A 21,325-nucleotide genomic window follows, 5' to 3' on the forward strand; every position below is an offset into this window, starting at 1 on the left:
TAATCAGCACGGCTACCACAGCATCCTGCATCCTGCCATCCCGTCTGGTTTGCTCTCAGTGGGACCATCGTTTGTTTTTCAACAGGACAATGACCCCAAACACACCTCCAGGCTATGTGAGGGCTGTATGACCAAGAAAGAGGGTGATGGAGGGTTGCATCACATGACCTGGCCCCCACAATCACTTGCTCTAAACCCAGCTGAGATGGTTTGGGGTGAGTTGAACTGCAGAGCAGCCAACAAGTGCTCAGCACCTCTGGGAACTGGGATTAACTCATGAAGCTGATTGGGAGCCAACTGTGAAGAATCTACAATATGTTTTAGTTTCTTTAACACTTTCACATTTACTACGTGATTCCTTATGTGTTCCGTCATAGTCTGGATGACTTCAGTATTAATTTACAATATAGAATAAAAAGAAAACAATAATAACACTGAATGAGAAGGTGTGTCCAAACTTTTGACTGGTGCTGTATACAAACAACGAGCAGGTAAATCGTGTGACTGAAACTGAGTTTTAACTGTGAGTTTTTCTTAGATTTTATTTTATTTTGTGAGCACTGCCTGTTTGCTGTTGGAGCTGCTCCTTCTGGGAGATGCCCACAACAAAATTTCAGTTTTTTATGAAGCATTTCCTGTCCTGATTGATTAACTCGCTTTTTGTAAATGGCTCATTTCTACAGTTATGTAACCACGTTTACATACCATAGATGGCTGGAAAAATCAGTACCTTGAGTGTTTATTCGATTCAGCTTTATTTACAACAAGAAATCACAACAGTCGTATTAGAGCACTTTACAGTGTAAGGTAAAGACCTTCCGACTCTATAGAGAGATACCAAATGATTGCCTTAGACAACGAGAAAGCTCTGACAGAAGCAGGCGCAGAGAGGTTGGCCATCTGCCTGGACTGGTCCGAGTGAGGGGAGGTTTTTATCGCTGACAGCTCAGAGATACTTGTGGAGGTTTTTATACAGTTTGAAAAATGGTTATAAAGCCTCAGTTACACAAGCCAAGAGACCTCCGGTTAGTAGGGAAAACGTGCGTTCCTCGACCGGTTGGCAAGTAGTTGCTAATCCAGGTTTTAGAGTCCCTCACTGGACCTGAACCTCGAGGTGAAGATGGAGTAAACCTGGGCTTCAGGGCCCGTTGCCCACTGTGCTGGTTGTCCGACCCCGAGTGATGCTCTGACGTTTTTTATGTACCGTAAACCAACCAATCAGAGGCAGAGGAAGAAAAACTGCTTTTAGAAACAGACTTTTAATTTGAAAGGTGACAATGAGGAGAAGCAGCAACAGTTGACCAAAATATACCATCGATCATTTTTCCATCAACACTGTGCTGGTGCTACAAAAAAGAAAAAAAAGTGCCATAAAAATACGGGATCCAATTGGAGGGGGACACTGATGGTGTGGGCGGAGCTACATTTACCTCTTAAACCTGTGAAATTTGGGCTGCCTCTTTATAAGCAGAACTGGCACAGTGTTGGTGGGAAACAGGCCTCCCTGCAGACAGTTAAAACTGATCTGAGAGCAGCTGTCAGCTGACTGAGAACAATGAGAGGAGCAGCTGATTGACCCCTGTGGTAGTAAAAGGGTTAAGGATCAGTTGAGTCACATGACTCTGTTAAGCGGCCATGTGACAACTGCATCCAATATATTTTTTAATTGTGCCATATTTAATCTTTTCTTGATTGTAGAAACAAAAACTATATTATATACACAATCAATAATATAAATCAGCAGTTTAACTGATCAACAATAGAATAATCTGCTGCAGTTTGAATAAACTTTATTTAGAGAAATCTAATGAACATGTTACAGTGCAATCAGAATGAAGAAGAGGCGGGCGATGAAGACCGAATGATGATGCTGTATGATGTTATGATGATGATGTATAGATGCTTATTTACAGAAAAATAAAATGTTTACTAATTTAAAAACTTTAGTTTGTGTTTTTGTTTCTAAATAAATTTACACAGAAAAGAAAAAAATAAACACATAGAGGCTCTTCAGGCTCTGATCATGTGACCAACAAACAGCATAATCGATCATTTCCTCCATATGAGCACATTAGTGATGACTTGAATCTGAAATTTGTTGACGTTTAAAAGTCATGGATGAGGGTGTTTTGACTGAGAGCATGTCCAAGCCCCAGACTCTATAAAGCTGATATAAAAGGTAGAAGTCAGTAAGTCAATCAAATCAGCATCATCACCTTAAAATGACTTGATGTCTGTTACGCTTGATATAACCAACAAGGGGCATTACAGGAAACACCTCCACAGTATTGTAAACTGACCTGCACCAAACTGCCTGGTACAGTTTGGTGCAGTAAACTTTGAACAACACTTAAATATAATCCAGCAACACATCAAATACTCATCCGATGTCTGGTTTTAAAAATGAATGAGGACACTATATGTAAAATATCATCATCTTCCTCTCCTGTCCTCTTTCTTATCTCTTTCTCCATCTCTGAGAGTGGCGCACATTAACGCACTTTTTTGTGACAAACTGCGCAAAAACAGTTTTTGTGTTTTTGCTGATATTTGTTGGGCTGTTTGAAAAGTCACATTTGAAGTTACCTGCCGCTGCACCGTGAACGCATCAGAGGGACGTGTCTACGGTGTAACTTGGCCGTAGGATGGCATTATTTTGTTATTATCGAGCAAGTATCTGCATGTCGTCACTGGAAATAACGCCAGGCTCATTATAATGAACTCATTCGACAGTAATATGCACTAACCTGCCTGTAAGAGTCTAACCCCTGATTAGTTTAAAATTACTCCCACCTCTGCCCAGTTTTTAACCCTGCTGGCTTTTCAAATTAAAAATTATCATATACTGCATTTTAATTTATTTTGACCCTGTATTGAGTAAGTGGAAGAAGATGGATGGATGGATGGATGGATGGATGTGTTAGTGACGTTTCTGTACTTCCACTAACTGCACTTTTACTTGTTAGTACTGCTATTAGAACTTTTTTCCTTTAGAAAAGTATCTGGATGCGTCCTCCTCTCATTCCCATCCTGCACGCACGTAGAAGCACCACATCATAATTATAATAAGACTTCTTTACAGTTCGGGTTATTTAAATGTGGATTTAATGGGCCTGTCTTAAGCATCAGAAGTAAAACAGACCTGTTTGTTGTCTGGAAGCTCATGTGACGGTTTTTCATGATAAACCCACACATGAAGTATTTCAGCGGATCGAGAACTCTGACTGACACCGAATGTTGACTGTGGACGGAAGGAATCAATAACTTTTAATCATTAAAAGGCAGCCCTTGCGGTGGGTTTCAGGCTGTGGACCTTGGAGCCTCCCGGTGCGGATCGGATCGGAGCGCAGCGGGGCGGGGTCTCTGTCAAACCTGTTGTGCGTCTCTCTGCGCGGATCGTGCGGGTCCGGGTGTCTGCTGGAGTCTCCTGGAAGTTTCTCGGACTACTTGGACACCGGGAGGACCGCAGAGCAGCCTGGCGAGCTCAGGTGAGTCAGCCCCGGGTCTCATCGTGCCCCCTTTTCACGGCTCTAAGTTGTCCCGCTGCTGCAGGAAGGAAAGAAAGCGCGAGTCAGGCGTGTCTGCCTGACAGCGGCGCGCCGGACTCCATTCGGGAATCTGGCGATTTTAGATGCTGCCGGTTTTCCGTTATACGGTTTCTGTGAGTGAGGCAGCTGCCGGCGGTTTTTAGAACCGGAACGTGACGTTCTTTGATTCAGCTCAGAAACTCTGATTATGTGACAGCTATGAGTTTGTGTTCCCCGGGTTTAGTTCACAGAACCGTTAAAAACGGAGCGGCGCAGGCTGAGAGCAGGGAGTTTAAAAGTGGACGGTTCTGTAACGGGGTCTGGCCGCCGGTCTGAGTGAGCCCAGTTTAACGGCAGGGGTGATAAACGTGGTGCTGGGATCAGTTTGTGAGTCTGCCTCCTCAGTGAGTGCTTCTGTGTCCGCTGTTTCCAGCCTGTCCTGGCACGGCCCGGCACGGCCCCGCAGCAGCCACTGAATAGCAGGCATTCCTACACACACACACACACACACACACTGCTGTTATGACTGAAGTAAATTTAGAAGTCACCTTTGCAGACTTACATAAGGGAAGTCGGCATCACGTGACGCTCTAAGAACATAAACAAAAAACAAAAAACTATCAACAATACAGACCCCCCACCCCCACCTACACTCATGCACACAGAAAGTTGCTCGACCTGCTCTTTGTTCCGTGGAAACACAATCAGATTTTGTGGTCAGTTTTTCGAGGGAAAGCGAGCAGGGCCGCTGACAGTTGCCCTGTGGGCCCCCAGGGGCCCCTTAAGCTCCTGGATACCACATGACTACAGACCGATGCAGATCTGCTGGTTGTGAGTCAGTTTTTAAAGCTTGCACTGTGCTACCCTTCTACACATCCCGTTCAGACTTAAAGTGCTGCTTTGTTGGTGTATCAGACTTCCTGTCTGTGGTTGCAGCATGTTGGCTCCTGCTGAATATATAGTGCGGTGAAGTTGGTGGGACTGTTTCCAGAGACAAAAGCTGCAACATTTTAGTTCTTCACATGTAATTGTTCTGGTTAAAAGTGACACATTTGCAGAGACAAAGAGGATGATGATGCTGAAGGAGATTGTCAGTGTGAGTCTGTGGTTTGCTGATAAGGTGGGACCGAAGCGCAGCATTTTTTTGATTTAGGAACATCTGAATGTTTTTTTGTTTGTTTAATCTAAAGATTAGTTACTGAACACAATACACAGGGAACAGAGGAAAACATAATTTGTCCCAAACCTGCAAATTAATGTTTTCAAAGACAGAAACAGAAAAAAAGTTTACTGAGGCTGTGACTAAATGTGAATCCTTGTCCTCACTTAACAAAGAAATTGCTGAAATTTAACCAAAATCCTTCTAGGAACAAGTCTCGCCATCTCCAGGCATTTACACTCACCAGCCACTTCATTAGGTACACCTGCTTAAGTGCATGTTAATGCAAATATTTAATCAGCCAATCACATGACAGCATATCAGTGCATTTAGGCATGCAGACATAGTCAAGATGACCTGCTGAAGTTCAAACCAAGCATCAGATTTAAGTGTCTTTGAACGTGGCGTGGTTGTTGGTGCCAGATGGGCTGGTCTGAGTATTTCAGAAACTGCTGATCTATGGGGGCTTTCCCACACAACCATCTCTGAGGTCCGAATGGTCCGAAAAAGAGGAACAATCCAGTGAGCGGCAGCATTCAGACTGTATGGTCAGAATTTGGCACAAACAGCATGAATGCATGGTTCCATCCAGGCTGCTGGTGGTGGTGGTGTGATGTGTGGGGGATATTTTCTTGAGCCAATATGTCCCCCATTTTAGTACCAACTGAGCATCTAATCACCACAGCCTACCTGAGTATTGTTGCTGACCATGTCCATCACATCTATGCCACAAAGGAGCTCAAATCATCTCAGAATGGTTTCTGAAACGTGACGGTGTGTTCACTGCACTCAAATGGCCTCCACAGGCTACAGATCCCAGTCCTGTAGAGCACCTTTGGGACGTGGAGGAGCGGGAGCTTTATATCGTGGAAGTGCAGCGACTGTGCGATGCTCTCGCGTCAGTATCGACCAAAGTCTCAGAACATTTGCAGCTCTTTGTTGAATCTGTGCCATGAAGAACTAAAGCAGTTCTGAAGGCAGCAGGGGGTCCATCTTTGTACTAGCAAAGTGTACCTAATAAAGTGGCTGCAGAGTGTATTTGAGCACTCATTTTTAAGCATCGTCTGCAGCTCTGATGTTTCTTTGTGTAATCATGAAATTCCTGCCTGACAGCCAGAGTTCAGGGCCGCACCGATAAAACTGATAATTTGTAGTTTTTCTGAATGGACTCTGAAGAAAAGAGGACAGCCTGAAGACTTTTAACCCAGATTTAACCCAGAAACCCGAATGACACTGACCACCCGAACATGTGACCGGAGTGAAGCAGTGACATCATTCTCCTCCTCCTCCTCCTTTACTTCCTTATTATCAGTGAGATGAAGATTACTTAACTGAAATGTCCATTTGACTAATCTGAAGGATTTAGTCTGAGCCCAGCTTCAGAGTCAGATTACTGTTTCTGCTTAATCACGCGTAACACACACACACACACACACACACACACACACACACACACACACACACACACACACACACACACACACACACAGTTAATGTGCTTTAATCTGCAGTTTTAGTCCAACTGGGCTTGCACCAGTAACACCAGTACAGAGTGCTCCAGTTTCCTGAAAGTCACAGTTGTGTTTCCTCGTTTCCTGCTCCAGAGGATTTGATGCAAAGCGCTAACAGAGGAGCTGATCCGATGAGCTAATTGATTAATCAGCAAATACAAATGGAGTCAGGCTCTGAAGCCCCGGGGTCGCCCCAGAATATACAAACTGTATGTGAGAAATCTGCGATCATTTTAGTCCTAAGTGTGAAAAAGGGACCATTTTGGTTGCAGGTGTTAATGTGTCATTTGTGTATGTATATATACGCACTGAGAGTGCATATGCTGTACGTTACTATTGAAGTTATGTGTGGGTTTGAATGTGTTTGTGAAGGTGCAAAGGCATGCATAAGAGAGAGAGAGAGAAAAAAGGTCTTACTGCTCATGCTGCTGGTGGAAGGAATTAAATAAATTATTGTTAACGAAGAAGCTACTTTGAGCTGCTCTCTTACACACGAGGGGTCGCCACAGCGGGCAGCTCTGCATGCTTGATTTGGCAGTTTTTACACTGCATGCCCTTCCTGACACAGCCCCAGTGGGATTTATGTCTCCTCTCGGGATCGAACCGGGGATCTTTTGCTTGTTAGGTGAATATGTAAACCACTATTAGTCCTAATATTTAGGAAACAAAGAGGAGATGGTAGAGAGAGAGAAAAATCCTAATAAGGGGGGGGACTGTTAAGTGTTCCCAGCAAGTAAGGACTCCCCCTTCCCAGGCAGAGTACCAGCTGTCTTGCTTACCTCATTTTTGAGTATTATTCGCTGATGTTGCTAATTTGATGAAATGTCTTGCTGAATAGCTTCTTCATTGGTGCATTTTAACCCCCTAACCCTTCATAAAAGCCCACACAGACTCACAGGAGGAGGTAAAATTCTCTGAATGAGCGTGTGGAAGGATCCTCAGCTGCCTTTATCTCACAGGCTCTTTTACCTGGTCATGAGATACTTTATGGTCCAACAAAGCGACTGTTAGTCATGGCCCAACTCCCCCTACATCCACCTATTTATTTTTATTTATTTGGATTTGGTGGTGCGATGGTGAGCGTTGTTGCCTCATAGCAAGAAGGTCCTGGGTTCGAATCCACCTTGGCCTGGGCCTTTCCGTGTGGAGTTTGCATGTTCTCCCTGTGTCTGTGTGGGTTTTCTGTGGATATTCCACACCCTGCCTCACGCCCTATGACAGCTGGGATGGAAATTTAATGTAGAAAGAAACATTTTTTAATAGTTCAATATTTGCAAAATGCTTGTTAAATTACTCCAGTTATTTTAAATAATCTTTGTTACAATTAATACATTCTGATTGATTGAAGCCACATGGACACAGGAGATATCCAAGCAGGTCATATTTTTCTTGTTCAGAAAAAATAAAATCACATCAACGACAGCAAACTTTTTATTTTCTTTTGGCTTTTGTGTTTAAAAATGACTCATAATATTTATCAGTAATGAAACTGCTTCCAGTTAATTTCCTGTCTATCAGCGAATTGAGTAATCAGGTCAGGTTTGGAGTGCCGGCTGGTTTCTGGGGAAATAATGTTACTGACATGTGTGATGGGGGCCAATGGGGGCCCCACTAATAACTCCTTCCCCTCAGGAGGGGAGTTATTATCTTCAGCTCTGCAGATAATGTGAAAAAAGACCTTTTTTTTTTAATGATTTATATAACTGTCTCTTAACGATAAATGGCAAAGAAAGATAAATGACAGTTTGAGAAACATCACAAATGCAATCAAGAAAAAAGTAATTTGAAATGCATTTTAGTTTGTCTGTGATTTTTAAGTGCCCCGTTTCATAAACTGACAAATAAATGTGTTCGTCTGGTGTCAGTCTGGAGGAGCTGAATTGAAGTCAGTGGGAAGCGATGGAAACAGCAACAGTGTGTGTGTCTGATTAGCCATCAGTTTCTAATACAATCTGTGTGACCATCTGTTTTACGCCACTTTACACATTGTGCATGTGTGTGTGTGTGTGTGTGTGTGTGTGTGTGCGTGTGTGTGTGTGTGCGTGTGCGCGTGTACTCCTGGGAACTGTTATCACATGTTCCATGTATGTGCACACGCCTGCACAGGTGCCGCTGTGCATCTACAGGTTCTGTTAAAGATAATTTGAATTAATTTAAGATCTAATATCTACAGAACAAAGTCACCGGTTAAATCTGATTTTAAAACTCGTGGAAAAGTTTGGTCATTTTTGCCCTGACAGTAAGGTTCACAAAACTTCTGCTACACAAGTTTCACATCAGGACAGCTTTCAGTGGCTCAGTCAGTGCTCCTGGCTCCTTCACTGAACAAATTACCTGCTAATTCACATTAGGGATGCAGTGAAAATATACACTTGGCTACACTGTTGCCATGTTAAGGAGATGATATGCTCACCAACACACACATGAAACTGTCACGAAGCTCAGCTGTGTGCGCCGTCATAGGACTTTTTGAGGGGGTGCAGCAGGGAAACCACCTTCATGGGTGTTGCACAATTTTTCCACAAATTCCTATTGAAGATTCTCTTGAGTGGTGACTCACCTGTGTAACATCTCTGCTGTGTCAGCTGTAATGTTGCTCAGCACATCTTCCTCCTTACAAGGAGCAGCGGTGAACCAACTGAAATCGCCCTCCCGGAGTTGCTTATATCTCACGGAAAGCACCGTCCTCCCTCCTGTCTGCAGCAGCTCCTCGTGATCTCCACACAGACCTCCTGTGTGTTTATACTGTTGTAGAGTCTGTTAACTTAGAATATAACGTAGCAGCATCAGCACCAGATGCAGCAACGGTGAAATAACCCGAGAGGAATTTCAGCACTCATAATATTAAAACTGAAAAAGGATTCTCCTTCAGAACTCCTTCAGTGCTGAGCAGAACCAGCAGAGCTGCTTGTATCAGGCCACAGATTGATCAGCTGATCAAAGGAGAATAGATCAGTTTCAATACTCGAGTCAAGTACTTCTTAAACATGCTGACAGTGAAGTGTTTTCATGGTTTTTGGACTTTACCGACATCACCCGCTGTTCTGTGAAACTGTGCCGAGCCGTTCTCTGATGTTTGATGCACCAAACGATTAATCGATCTATAATGTAAATAATGTTTTCATGCAGAAAGTCTAAGATCACACCACGGTTTGGTTCATAAAAACATTAAACACTGAGAAAATCTAACTTTGCGTTCTGTCAGTTTATCTTTTGAATTCTTGATAAAATCAGATCTGCAAACATAAAACCCCCCAAAACGAACCTGAGAGTCCACCTGGAACCAGAATCAGACCCTCCGAGCAGAAAGCACTGCTGCTGGTTTGGGTGAAGTGACCCTTTAATGTCATTAATCCTGTAGGTGAATCAGAGGCTGCAGAACATCAGAGGATCTTTGTGGTTGTGTGTGTGTGTTTCATGTGTTCCTGCAGATGAAAGAGTTGCTGGTTTGATTCCTTGGGGACTCTCAGCCAGCGGCCGGCTGCTGCTGATTTGAACCACAACAATGCTCACACCAATCCTCAGGAGGGTGTGTGTGTGTGTGTGTGTGTTACCGTGGTTGTGAGCTGTGTGTGTGCATCTGCTCCTGAATCAGGTCCCATCATGTTTTTCTTTTGTTTTTTGTGTGCATTCTTCTGAGCAGCTTCACTTTAAGTATGTGAGATTTCTTGGCTGATGTTGTCTCATTCCTAGTGTTTTTTTAGGACACTGTGTTAGCCAACTATCCCAGAATGCATTTCACACTCCCCCGCCGGCTGAATGGAGGTGCTTCTTTTTTCCCTCCAGGGATTACTGGTCAATCAGTGAAGACTCCAGCAGCTGCAGAGCTGAATCCAGAGTCTGTGAACTTTTACACTGAGGATTAATCAGATCAATCCAGTAAATCAATCACAATGGGCTGATTCTCTGTAAATACACCTAACCTCGAGAGAGCGATGTGACAGGTACTGAGTGGTGTGACAGCAGCGCAGTGTGTTTGTTTGTATTGACCAAACACTGTACATAAAAGATGGACATAGGCTACATGACATCAAAAACTGGTTCCTGGAGTTTGCATTTTGAAACCTCAGTGTTAACACTTTGGGTGCGTTTATGGGGACTGACTATTTCAGGGGTGTCCAAACTTGCGGCCCACAGGCCGCTTCCGGCCCCGCCCACTTCCGGTCTGCGAATTGATGTCAAAAATAACTTAAATAATTTGGCCCTTTAAGTTACTTTTTTGACATTTCGCTTAAACCTCTTAATTGGAGGGGAAGGCGAAATGTCAAAAAAGTAACTTAAAGGGCCACTACTTGGGATTGAACTAATGTCTATGCATGATGGGAGGAGCTTAAACAGCTGATGTCCAGAAGGTGTAACCTCTTAAGAAAGTAAAGCTTGCTTGAGTCCTTGGTTTCTCTCCCTGGATAAGCGGAAGATGGATGGATGGATGGATGGATGGATGGATGGACAGTCCTACTTATTAGTTTAATATGTACATTGAAGGACATATCCTGGTTAAAATTGACTCCAAGATTTCTCACAGTGTTACTGGAGGCCAAGGTAATGCTATCCAGAGTAAGTGTCTGGTTTGACACCATGTTTATGAGATTTGTGGGGCCGAGTACAATAACTTCAGTTTTATCTGAATTTAGAGAAAGGAAATTAGAGGTCGTCCAGGCCTTTATGTCTTTAAGACATTCCTGCAGTTTAACTAATTGGTTTATGTCATCTGGCTTCATGGATATATACAGCTAGGTATCATCTGCATAGCAATTAATATGTATGCTATGCCTTCTAATAATATTGCCTAAGGAAATGTATAGTGTTAATAGAACTGGTCCTGGCACTGAACCCTGTGGAATCCCCTGCAGAGATTCACCTATATTTAGCTAAGATAGGTCAAATTATGGCTTTTTAAGTAATGGGTTAATTACTACCACCTTAAAGGCCTGTGGTACTTTTACCTCTCTCTACTAACGGGTATGTAGCCCATTAATAGAGGTAGATTGATCATATTTAAGATCGAAGCATTAATTAATGGTAGGACTTCTTTGAGCAGTCTTGGGGTCTAACAGACATGTTGATGGTTTGGAGGAAGCAATTACTGAAGTTAACTCAGAAAGATCAACCGGAGAGAAAGAGTCTAAATAAATATCAGTAGTATTTAAAGTAGCTGTACATAATACTACATTGATGAGATATTCATGATTATTTTTTTCTCTAATGGTTAAAATTTTATTTGTGAAGAAATTCAAGAAGTCATTACTAGTTAAGGTTAAAGGAATACTCGGCCCAACAGAGCACTGACACAGAGCTCTTTATTAGAGCCAAATTGGCTCCACTGATTGGGCTCTAATGAAGGCACGTCTTTCCCCAGCACTGCAGACATGCTGTCAGACAGCAGCCCTCTGTAATGGTGATTTCCAGGAGCTTGAAGGTGGGGGGCTTTCCACAAAGATCTCCTTAACCTTAGTGGTATTTTAGAACCAGTTTAATGTTGGTGCATAATGTTGTAAGGTTTGGATTTTTTTTTTTCCGTGCATGCAGCTTCATTGTAGTCTGATGAGCCTGATGACTGTCATATCACCCACAAACCTAACAATAGCTTTGGAGTGTGGATGGGCTGGCAGCCATGCGTGAAGAGTGTATGAAGGTGGGGGCTCATCACACAACCCATGGGGGATCCCAGTGCTCAGGGTGGAGGATGTGCACTCGCCCAGTTGGAGAGTCTAGAGGCAGCTGATGAGGGAGTGGAGCATGCCGAACAGCTTCCTCTGCACGGTGACTATATTAACACCGAGCTATAGTTAAAGAAGAGCATCTTTATGTTGGTGTTGCATCTTTCCAGGCCTGCAGGGAAAATGCCCTCACCTGGTATTTTACTACTATCAAAGCCTAAATTAGTGTCTCCAGCTCTTCTATTAAAAACATGATGTAGATTTTTCAGTTTTTTGGGGGTTGACAGCTCCACAGCCATTCATTCGGGGTTATCTCGTGAGCACTCGCTAAGAAACCAGAAGTCAGGCGAGTGCGAGTTATTGGTTATATTAGAGATTCTCTGGCTTAGACTGGTGTTTTAAACTACTACACTTTGCTCCTTCACTCGGTCCATACTTAATGGACCGACTGAAGGTCAGTGCTACCTGCTGTTTGTCTGATCAGTGAAGTCAAATTCACACCAAGGTGGTGGAAAAAAAAAAACAGGCTTTAATTCATGTGTTTGCTGTTGGTTTTCATGAAAAATTGGTTGCACTTTGTTCTATATTTGGACAAAGACCTACTAATGTACGACAGCTCAGTTAAGTTCTTAATAACCGACCAGAACAGAGCTGCAAATATTGCTCTGTTTAGAAGAAGTTAATCAAACAAATTGTTTTTATATTTGTTTCGGATGGGGGGATTTGTTGCTTTATGTTAATTTAATATTTTGAAGTTTCAGACATATAAAAGACATTAGGAGGATTTCCCCTCGGATTCTTTACCATTTTCTGATGTTGCATTGATGAAATGATCAATCGATTAATCCTGCAAAGAATCTCCAAATAAGTCAGAAATGATAAAAATACTTAATTTTGTGATGAAATATTGCAGAATGAAGTTTTCTGCAGTGGTTCATTAACGCAGCAGTCTGCTGTGTTTGATGGTTCTGTGGCATCTTCAACCTGAACTGACAGAACTGATCGGATGGAGGAAGAGGAGGGGGCTGCATTGTGGTGTTTGGGGGTTGGAGGGTGACCGGAGGACAAGCTGAAACAAACAAGAACTCACAAAGACGAGTAAAGGGGGGGGGGTTCTGGGTGGGTGTTTGGGGATCTATTGTTGATCCCAGATTAGGGTGGGGCCTCCAAACCGATTATACAGACACACACACACACACACACACACACACACACACACACACACACACACACACACACACACACACACACACACACGTGCTACAGAGTGGAGTGTGAATGAAGTGTCCTTGATCGCACCAACTGCTGAGCCATCCCCCCACCCCCCATCCCATTCCTCAAACTCACCCAACCCTCCCCCACACACCCTTCCTCCCCTGCCTGTGTGTGTGTGTGTGTGTGTGTGTGTGTGTGTGTGTGTGTGTGTGTGTGTGTGTGTGTGTGTGCGTGTGTCTCAGATCACACACACATCGACTGTGTGTGTAGCTGGAGGTGATATTAATAATCCATAAAGAAGCTGGTTTCTCTCAATCGCTCCCTGTGGAGCGCGCACGCACACACGCACACACGCACACGCTGAAACACACAGTGCTAACCAGCTGTCTCACTGCCTGTCAGACAGACAGGATGGTGGAGTCACTTTCTGCCTTCACACTGTAACACATTAGTTTACAGTCACATATTTTCCAGCCAACTTCCTGGAAACTTGAGCCGAGTCTTCACCGACTCCGGTCTCTCATCAGTTACATGTTCAGGAGGACGTACACACGGGACAAACGAAACGATGACAACACGTCAGCGTGACTGTGTAGATTTTTAATGCAGAGATGAACTTTTTCGAGCACTCCCTGCTGTTTACCTGCAGATTTCAGCAGAACATCTGTGAGCTGCCTCACGTTACAGCTCTGCTTTAGTGAATCTTCAGTTTGAGTGACGTATCTGCTGCACGCTGGTTGAGCTGCAGACATAACTGCAGTCTTCAGCTGCTGTGGAAACTGGGTTTTTATGAAATTATGAGGAACGTTTATAGGAAATGATCCGGAAATTAAATGCCACCGGACTGTTTTCATCACCAGACTTTGCGTTGTAGTGTGTCACGTGGATGCAATCCTGCTGTATGAAAAGATTTTGATGCAGCATCTTCATTTTGGTAGAGATGACCCTGAATCTGTATCTTCACTCATCACTGAGAAACTTTGAGTCATTTGTGTTTCTATACTTTTGTGAGGTTAAAAACAAGCCTACTCCAAACTCCGGAGCTGCAGGTGACAGTGATGCACCAACTGGATGCATCACTACTGCTAATTAGAGTCAATGTATATTTTAAAGGATGGGTGTAGCTGCTATGACATCACCCACTGGTTTGCGTGGTCCAGTTTTTAAGGCCTCAAGTGTCTCAACTGTCAGGAGTAAGTCCATCTTTTATATACAGTCTGTGCTGACAGTAATGTATTAAAAGAGTGCCACTGCTTCTTCGACTGCTTTCCAGCACACTGCTAGTCAGTGTTGAGTGGGTACTGCATGTGCTGTACAGCAGCACAGACACAAACTGCCAGCACCAAGAGTTATAACATCCTCATAACACAGCTTCCTGTACAGCTTCATTCAGGTGGATGCAGTTTTCTTTTTGCGTGAGTAAGAATTCACTCGGGATCCTCGGTGGTTGCAGAGTGAGGTGTATAAAGAGTTACTGGCTCTAGCTGCTCGTCTGATCAGCTGTATGAAGACGGATGCGTGATGCCACACATGTTTGACCGGCAGCCGCAGTCGCTGGAATAAATTATGTACCATCTCATCATTGTCTTTATGAAAAGATCTAAAATAAGCTCCATAAATCAAGTCTGTTTACCATTTCTGAGCAAAGGGCGTGGTAGAGACATAACTTCAAATGGGAAGAAGCTTGTTAAAACCTTAACTGGGGCATGGTCAGCTACGCTTTTAAGCAGTTTTCATCGGATTTGGCTGGTTATTCAATGCATGCAGCTTTTATATCCCTGTATGTCATAAAATAAAAAATGATTTAGATTCTGCTTCAAAATAACTGCCCAGAGAAGCCAGTGGAGGCTTTGCAGGATGGTTGCAGAGGGGTGAGACTGCTTCTAGGTGGATTTTAGGTTGATTTTGCAACATGTCTGACAAATAAAGAGAGTAGATGAGAAATGTAACTGAATTTGCAGATTTGTTTTTCACCTGAAGCAAAACTAAATAAGAATCATTAACACTTTCCAGTGTGGGAGCTTTTCCTGGGAAGCAGCAGAGACATTTAGGTCTGAACGAGCAGGTTGTTTTACATCCAAACAGCTCCTGCTCAGAGGCTCCTACTGAAATTTAAGAGGCATTATAAAAAAAAAAACTGCAAATGCAGACTTCTTTTTTTTTTTTTTTTTTTTTTAAGTCTGCTCATTTATCAGCATCCCAACAAATATTCAATCTTTCACAACAAAAGTCTTGAGGCAAAAAGTATAAGAAACAAATGTGGTTACAGCTGCTACAATGTGAATCCCTCGCAGGTCTGGAACTGAACTTGGTGCTGCAATGAGCGTTTCAGCCTCCCTGATATCAGCTCACTGACAGCCCAGAGGTGTCTGGAATGAAACTGGGCATTAGCGGGAGTGTTTCATCACGTTTAGCAGGTCCCAGTGGACCGCAGCCAAACTTCCAAACTAAAAGACGAACCTGTCAGGATGTTTCACCCTATCCTGCTTCCTGTGACAGCTTCCACGATGTCCACGGCGTTGACAGACAGCTGAGTGAGGTGTCGCATCACTCTCCTTCTCAGTGGAGACAGTTTAAAGTTGGGACTCGCAGCTTCGGGGGGAAGGACCGGGATCCGGACCGAGACCGAAATCAGATGGGGTTTAGTTTCAGGATCCCCGCACAGACAGGAAGAAACTCACTCCGTGGTTAAAGTCAGGCGAGTTTCCATGGAGACGGATGAGGTTACCATGGTGATGGGGAGTATGGCTGACGGCGAGCAGTGAGGGACCTCAGAATGATAGGAATACCAACACGAGTGTGTGTGTGTGTGTGTGTGTGTGTTTATAATTGGCTGTGATAAAATATTCTCTTTGATGTTGAAGTGAAGCCAGAACCAGTAAGCAAAGAACCAGTCACCCAGAACCAGCCGTTTCATTTATGATGTACGTGTAAAGTACGAGTGCACATAAACTTAAACTCTGACACAAACACCAGCGACAAACAGCGTGTGTGTCCGAGGATCTCCATCCTCCACTGAGACACGAGAACAAAGCTTTTAGGAACTGGAGAGATTTCTGTAGGTGCGTTCCTCTTAACCTTGAGCTCTTTTCATCTCTTCCAGAATGACTCGTTGTGCTCTTTGTGTGATATTTGTAGGACTTTCACTCTTAGGGAGAGCAGCAGCAGCCGTCCTGAATTTCTTCTTCCTTTTGTATACGGTTTGTCTCGTTGTGGAGTGATGACTGCCGCAGTCTTTAGAAAAGCCTGTGTAGCATTTTCTATCTTTGTGCATCTCTGCAATGCTTCTTCTGACATCCTGTGAAAGTTCACACCAGTCGATCTTTGCCTTTAAGCAGTCTTTGAATGCCTTTATTTGTAGGCCAGCTCACCTCTGGAAAAAAAGCAGTCTCAGCCAATTCAGTCTCACTCCTTAACTTAAAAAAAAAACTGACTCCAATGAGCTGTTGGAGAAGCTTTTAACTCAGAGGTTCACTTATTTTTTTTCCAGCCTGCACTGCACTGAGGACTCAGTGTGTCCAAAAATACATTTGAGCTGGACGTCTTTTCCATTATTGGCCGTTCTGAGTTTGGTTCTTTGTCGTCTTTATTGTTAATTTGGATTTCCTGTTATTCGTTAGTGTTGTGATTCTTCATTTCTGGTTACATCTTAGTTGTAATTTGTGTTTATGATGTCTGAGCCCTCTGTGTTTCCCTCTGTTTCTGTCATTTGCTGCCGTGTTAGATTTATTCATATATCGACATTTCCCCATTTTCAGCTATTGTTACCAACTTCCTGTTTTATTTTGTAGGTTTTTTTCTGTCTCTTTTGCGTCTTATGTATGATTTTACTTCCTCTTTTGTCTCATTGCCATCGATTGTGCGCACCTGCGTGACTACCCTGATTACCCCTGTGTGGATTAATAGTCCAGTCCTTCCCCTCTGTCTTTGTCTCAGGCTTTATGAGTGTTCCCTCTTGGTTACTGCATAATATTACTTTACATTTAGGACTTTTTAGGTCTTTTTGTTAATAAGTTTTTCTCCTGTGTCATGCACTTGGGTCCTATTTGCACCACATTGCACACAGTCTGCCGATTCAAACTGTTCAAATAAGATGCAACAGGATATATCTGACTTCCCCCAAAAGTTGGGAAATTCCTGTTACAGCAGCTAAACCTTTCAAAACAAAACCCACAAGAAAACACAACACGACAAAGGAAAATAGCTCAGTAAGGTTAAAACAATCACACAAAATAAAGGTGAGTAAAAATGGAAGTAAAATGACATACATTGTTAAAAGTTAAATATAATAAAGTGGCTTTACAGAGTAAAATGTCTCAGTAGATTCAATAAAGCGTCATTCCATCTCAATTCATCATATTTTTAAAAAAAAATCCAGGGTAAAGAAAAGAAACCAGTAAATTTTAGAAATATTAGAATGTATTCGGCTGTCGTTCACGAGTGTTTGGCCTGTTTTAAAGAATTTCATGAGCTTTGAGAAGCTGTAAATAAAACATCAGCCCCCTACCTGCAACGCTGTGGCTTCTACAGGCCTCCAAATCTGCTGCCTGTGATCGGACATCCAAATATTTGAGGGATTTCGAGCATCCATCATTCTATGTTCACTTGAGCTCCACTCCAGAGAGTCCACATCCACGGTGGCAGATATTTACCCTAAAACATTTCAAGGACCTAGTTCAGGTACTTTTCTAGATAATGGAATTTTAAAATGGCCTCTCGGAAAAAAAACCAGATCTGAAACCAGCCCCGCTTTTATCCCTAAAGCAAAAATAAAAAAAAGCCTAAAAATGGCTTACTAAAATGTTTCTGCATAAAGACGTCTCACATATCCAGCAGCTCTGCGTCCAACAGCGTCTCTGGTGGGAATTAAACTTTGCAGCTGTCAGTAGATTTTTCCTTACACTGGATTATGTAACTGAATTTAGAGGATCCGTTATTGGCACCGATCAGACCACATTTTATAAAAATTACGGTAATTTCAAAGGGTTCGCAAACTTTCTGGCGGTTGTGTGATGGAGGCCCCTGTAGCTCCCTGGCACTTTAATCTGGCCCCCCCGGGGAGTTTGGGGCCCCTCGGGGCTTTAAGCGGGTCCTGCTATACAGAAAGAGTCGTTTTTGTTGTTGTTGTTGGACATCTCTGTATGTCAAACCATCTCTGGACAATGACAGGAGGAACCCCCACGGCATGCTGGGTATTCCGCTGAAGTGAACTTTCCTGAAAACAGGATCTTCAGAGCAGCACACTAAATAGTTTTTATTGAAACTCCAGGCTTCGACACTGTGTCTTTATTTAAATGAGCTCTGCAGACAAAGACTGCCCGAACAAAAAGATGTGAATTTAAATGAACTTTATCGAAAGGCTCGGGGTGAACAGTGTTAATGAACAGTCAGGCTTCAACGGGGAGCCTTTATTTAAACAAAGTCTGTGAACAATGAGAAACAAAATGATGGAGCTCTTTCAGAAAGCTTTATTGACAGCACGCAGTGTTTACAGTCTTATCACTGTGTGAATGTGCTGCACCAGGGCAGCGGGCTGCACAGAGGTAATCAGTACACAATCAATAAAAACAGCAGAACAATAAGTTTGTGTTTGCATGACTGGATTTTGAGTTTTAAGGTTGGCACCGGTCTGTTTTCATCATACAGTCTGAATACTGCATGAAAGAAGACACTGATCCTGGATCAGCCTGTAACAAGGCATTCAACTGTTACAGCATATATTTAGAGGGACAGGCTGAGCTTCAGGATGAGACAGTGACTAACAGGATAGTTTGTCCTGATGAGACGCTGCTTCACTCTGATACTGTCAGAGTACACACCGTGTTTGTGTTACTGTGTGTATGTGTGTGCTCGCTGTGACTGTATCCTGCTGTGTTTAATGAAGGAGGAAGTTCCTGTTCTGTGGTACAATGAGCTGTTTTTACTGTCTCTGTGTTTCCATTTCCTCCCCTTGTGCTGCTCTTCCTTCCTTTTCCCTCCTCTATTCTCGGCTCTTTCTGTGGGTCTGTCCATCTGTCTGTATCTCTCCGTCTGTCTGTCTGGGGCTCTTTTCCATTAAAAACACCAAAATCATAAATTCGAGGAAGTGTAACCTGTGCAGATAACAATATCCTTCAGCTTTAGGCCTTTGATTTTTTATTTTCAGAAAAATAAAACTCCAGAGAATTACCCTTTAATAAAGTCAAACTCATCTCAGTGGTTAGATTTACGCATCTGTCCACCGAAGGTATTGATTTATCGATCTGTTTCTAGTCCTCGTTTAACAGGGCGCTCTTTCTCAGTTTGGTTCTCTAGCCGTCCTCAGCTTATTCTGTTTGCTGTATTAAAGAAGAAGTGTCTTTGGGACTGTTACAGGTTCTTAATTTCCCTTTTAGATGCAGTAGTTTGCACCTCTGGGTGTCCCAGAAGCATTTTTTTTTTCTCTGACAGGCAGGTGCAGTTTTGATGTCTTGAATGTCGGACTGTTCCTTTACGTGTTGCATTGAATTTTGGACTGTTCCTTTACGTGTTGCATTGAATGTCGGACTGTTCCTTTACGTGTTGCATTGAATGTCGGACTGTTCCTTTATGTGTTGCATTGAATGTCGGACTGTTCCTTTACGTGTTGCATTGAATGTCGGACTGTTCCTTTACGTGTTGCATTGAATGTCGGACTGTTCCTTTACGTGTTGCATTGAATGTCGGACTGTTCCTTTACGTGTTGCATTGAATGTCGGACTGTTCCTTTACGTGTTGCTATTTTTAAAGTTAGGCTGTTGGACTTTCCTGGTCGCGCTGCTCCTTTACATGCTGGATGTTGGACTCTTCCTTTCAGTGTTGGACTGCTCCTTTAAATGGCCCCTGCCAGTGTTCAGTTTACAGACTGAAATAATGTGGTGTCACTGCCTCACACTGAAGATTATACAGTCTGTTTGTGTGTGTGTGTGTGTGTTAGTGTATAATTGGTATCTTGGAGTGCAGCTGTCTTCATTCACCAGCATCTGTTACACCCCCAACTTAGAAACACTCACTCACACACACACACACACACACACACACACACACACACACACACACACACACACACACACACACACACACACACACACACACACGTAGGGACATTAAATCATTCCTTCAGTTTGACTGCACACGCTCAGAGCTGCAGACGACACAAGCAGACAAAGGCGGTACTGAATGAGCAGGAGTAGTAGCGCACGTGCAGCGGTATCGCAGGTGTGTGTTTTGAAATGTAAACAAAAAGCAGAATGCAGTGGAAGGTGTGAATACAGACCTGAGGTATGAGAGTGCAGGAATAGATCACATGTCATCTCCAGGTTTAAACATAGCTTGAAACTGACCTTTCATCAGTTTCCGACCTGAAACGGAGAGTTCAGCGGCAGCTCGCTGACTCTGCTGACTCTGCTACAATCAGTTTCTGCACAAAAAAAATCTGCATCAAAAAGACACTGTACATGAGCCTGACTGTTTGTGTGTGTGTGTGTGTGTGTGTGCATGTATGTATGTGTGTGTGTGTGTGTTCCATATATGCAGATTACAGCTCTATAATGTCTCAGTTTGCAGAGTTACAACCATCAGATTAACTCCACAGATTAGTGTTTGAAGGCAGGCTGCCTAATCTACTGTGTGTGTGTTTCAGTGTGTGTGTGTGTGTGTGTGTGTGTGTGTGTGTGTGTGTCAGGGGCAGGTTTAATGGGGATTTAAAGGACTGGTGGCCTATTTGGAAGCTTCCGTTTAATTTTTTCGGCACCAAAAATAAAAAATTGAATGCTGAGTTCGGTTCAGTTTCACAGATCAGATAGAAGCAGCAGAAAGCAGAGGAGCGTGCTCCTCCACAGTAAGCACCCCCATTTCACAGTTTTAAAGAAAGCAATCTTGATCTGCACCCAAATTTAATGGATTACAGCTTCACCCATACTTCACCTCTCTGCAAAATCTTCATGAAATTCTGCCTGATTGTCAGTAATCCTGCTGAGAGAGAAACAAAAACAAAACTGAACCTGAGAAGACCTGTAAGAACAAAAGATTCTCCCCTGATGGTATTTCAGATAGAGAAAATATAAAAATCTGAAACAAACTGTGATTTAAAGTGATTTTAATTATGAAAATAATTCAATTTCTAGAAAAATATTCTCGCTCTTTCACTGTTGTGTTGCAAGAACGTGGCTGTATGTGCAGCACGAGCATTCATAAATAGGAATTTGTGAGTAAACTAATGAGCTGGCAGCTCGGTCCTTCAGTGCTTTGAAATGT

At 43.1% G+C, this 21,325-nt stretch overlaps 1 protein-coding gene across 1 annotated transcript in view; it reads left to right on the top strand.

Moving 5' to 3' along the window:
- The first annotated feature begins 3,374 nt into the window (after positions 1-3,374).
- Positions 3,375-21,325, top strand: part of plxnb3 (plexin B3) — an 86,084-nt gene continuing 68,133 nt past the window's right edge. Inside the window, exon 1 of the mRNA XM_030733028.1 lies at positions 3,375-3,488. The gene's annotated coding sequence lies outside the window, so the exon portion shown is untranslated. The remainder of the gene's footprint in view (positions 3,489-21,325) is intronic.

Source organism: Archocentrus centrarchus, chromosome 7 (genome assembly GCF_007364275.1).
Source record: "Archocentrus centrarchus isolate MPI-CPG fArcCen1 chromosome 7, fArcCen1, whole genome shotgun sequence".
NCBI lineage: Eukaryota > Metazoa > Chordata > Actinopteri > Cichliformes > Cichlidae > Archocentrus > Archocentrus centrarchus.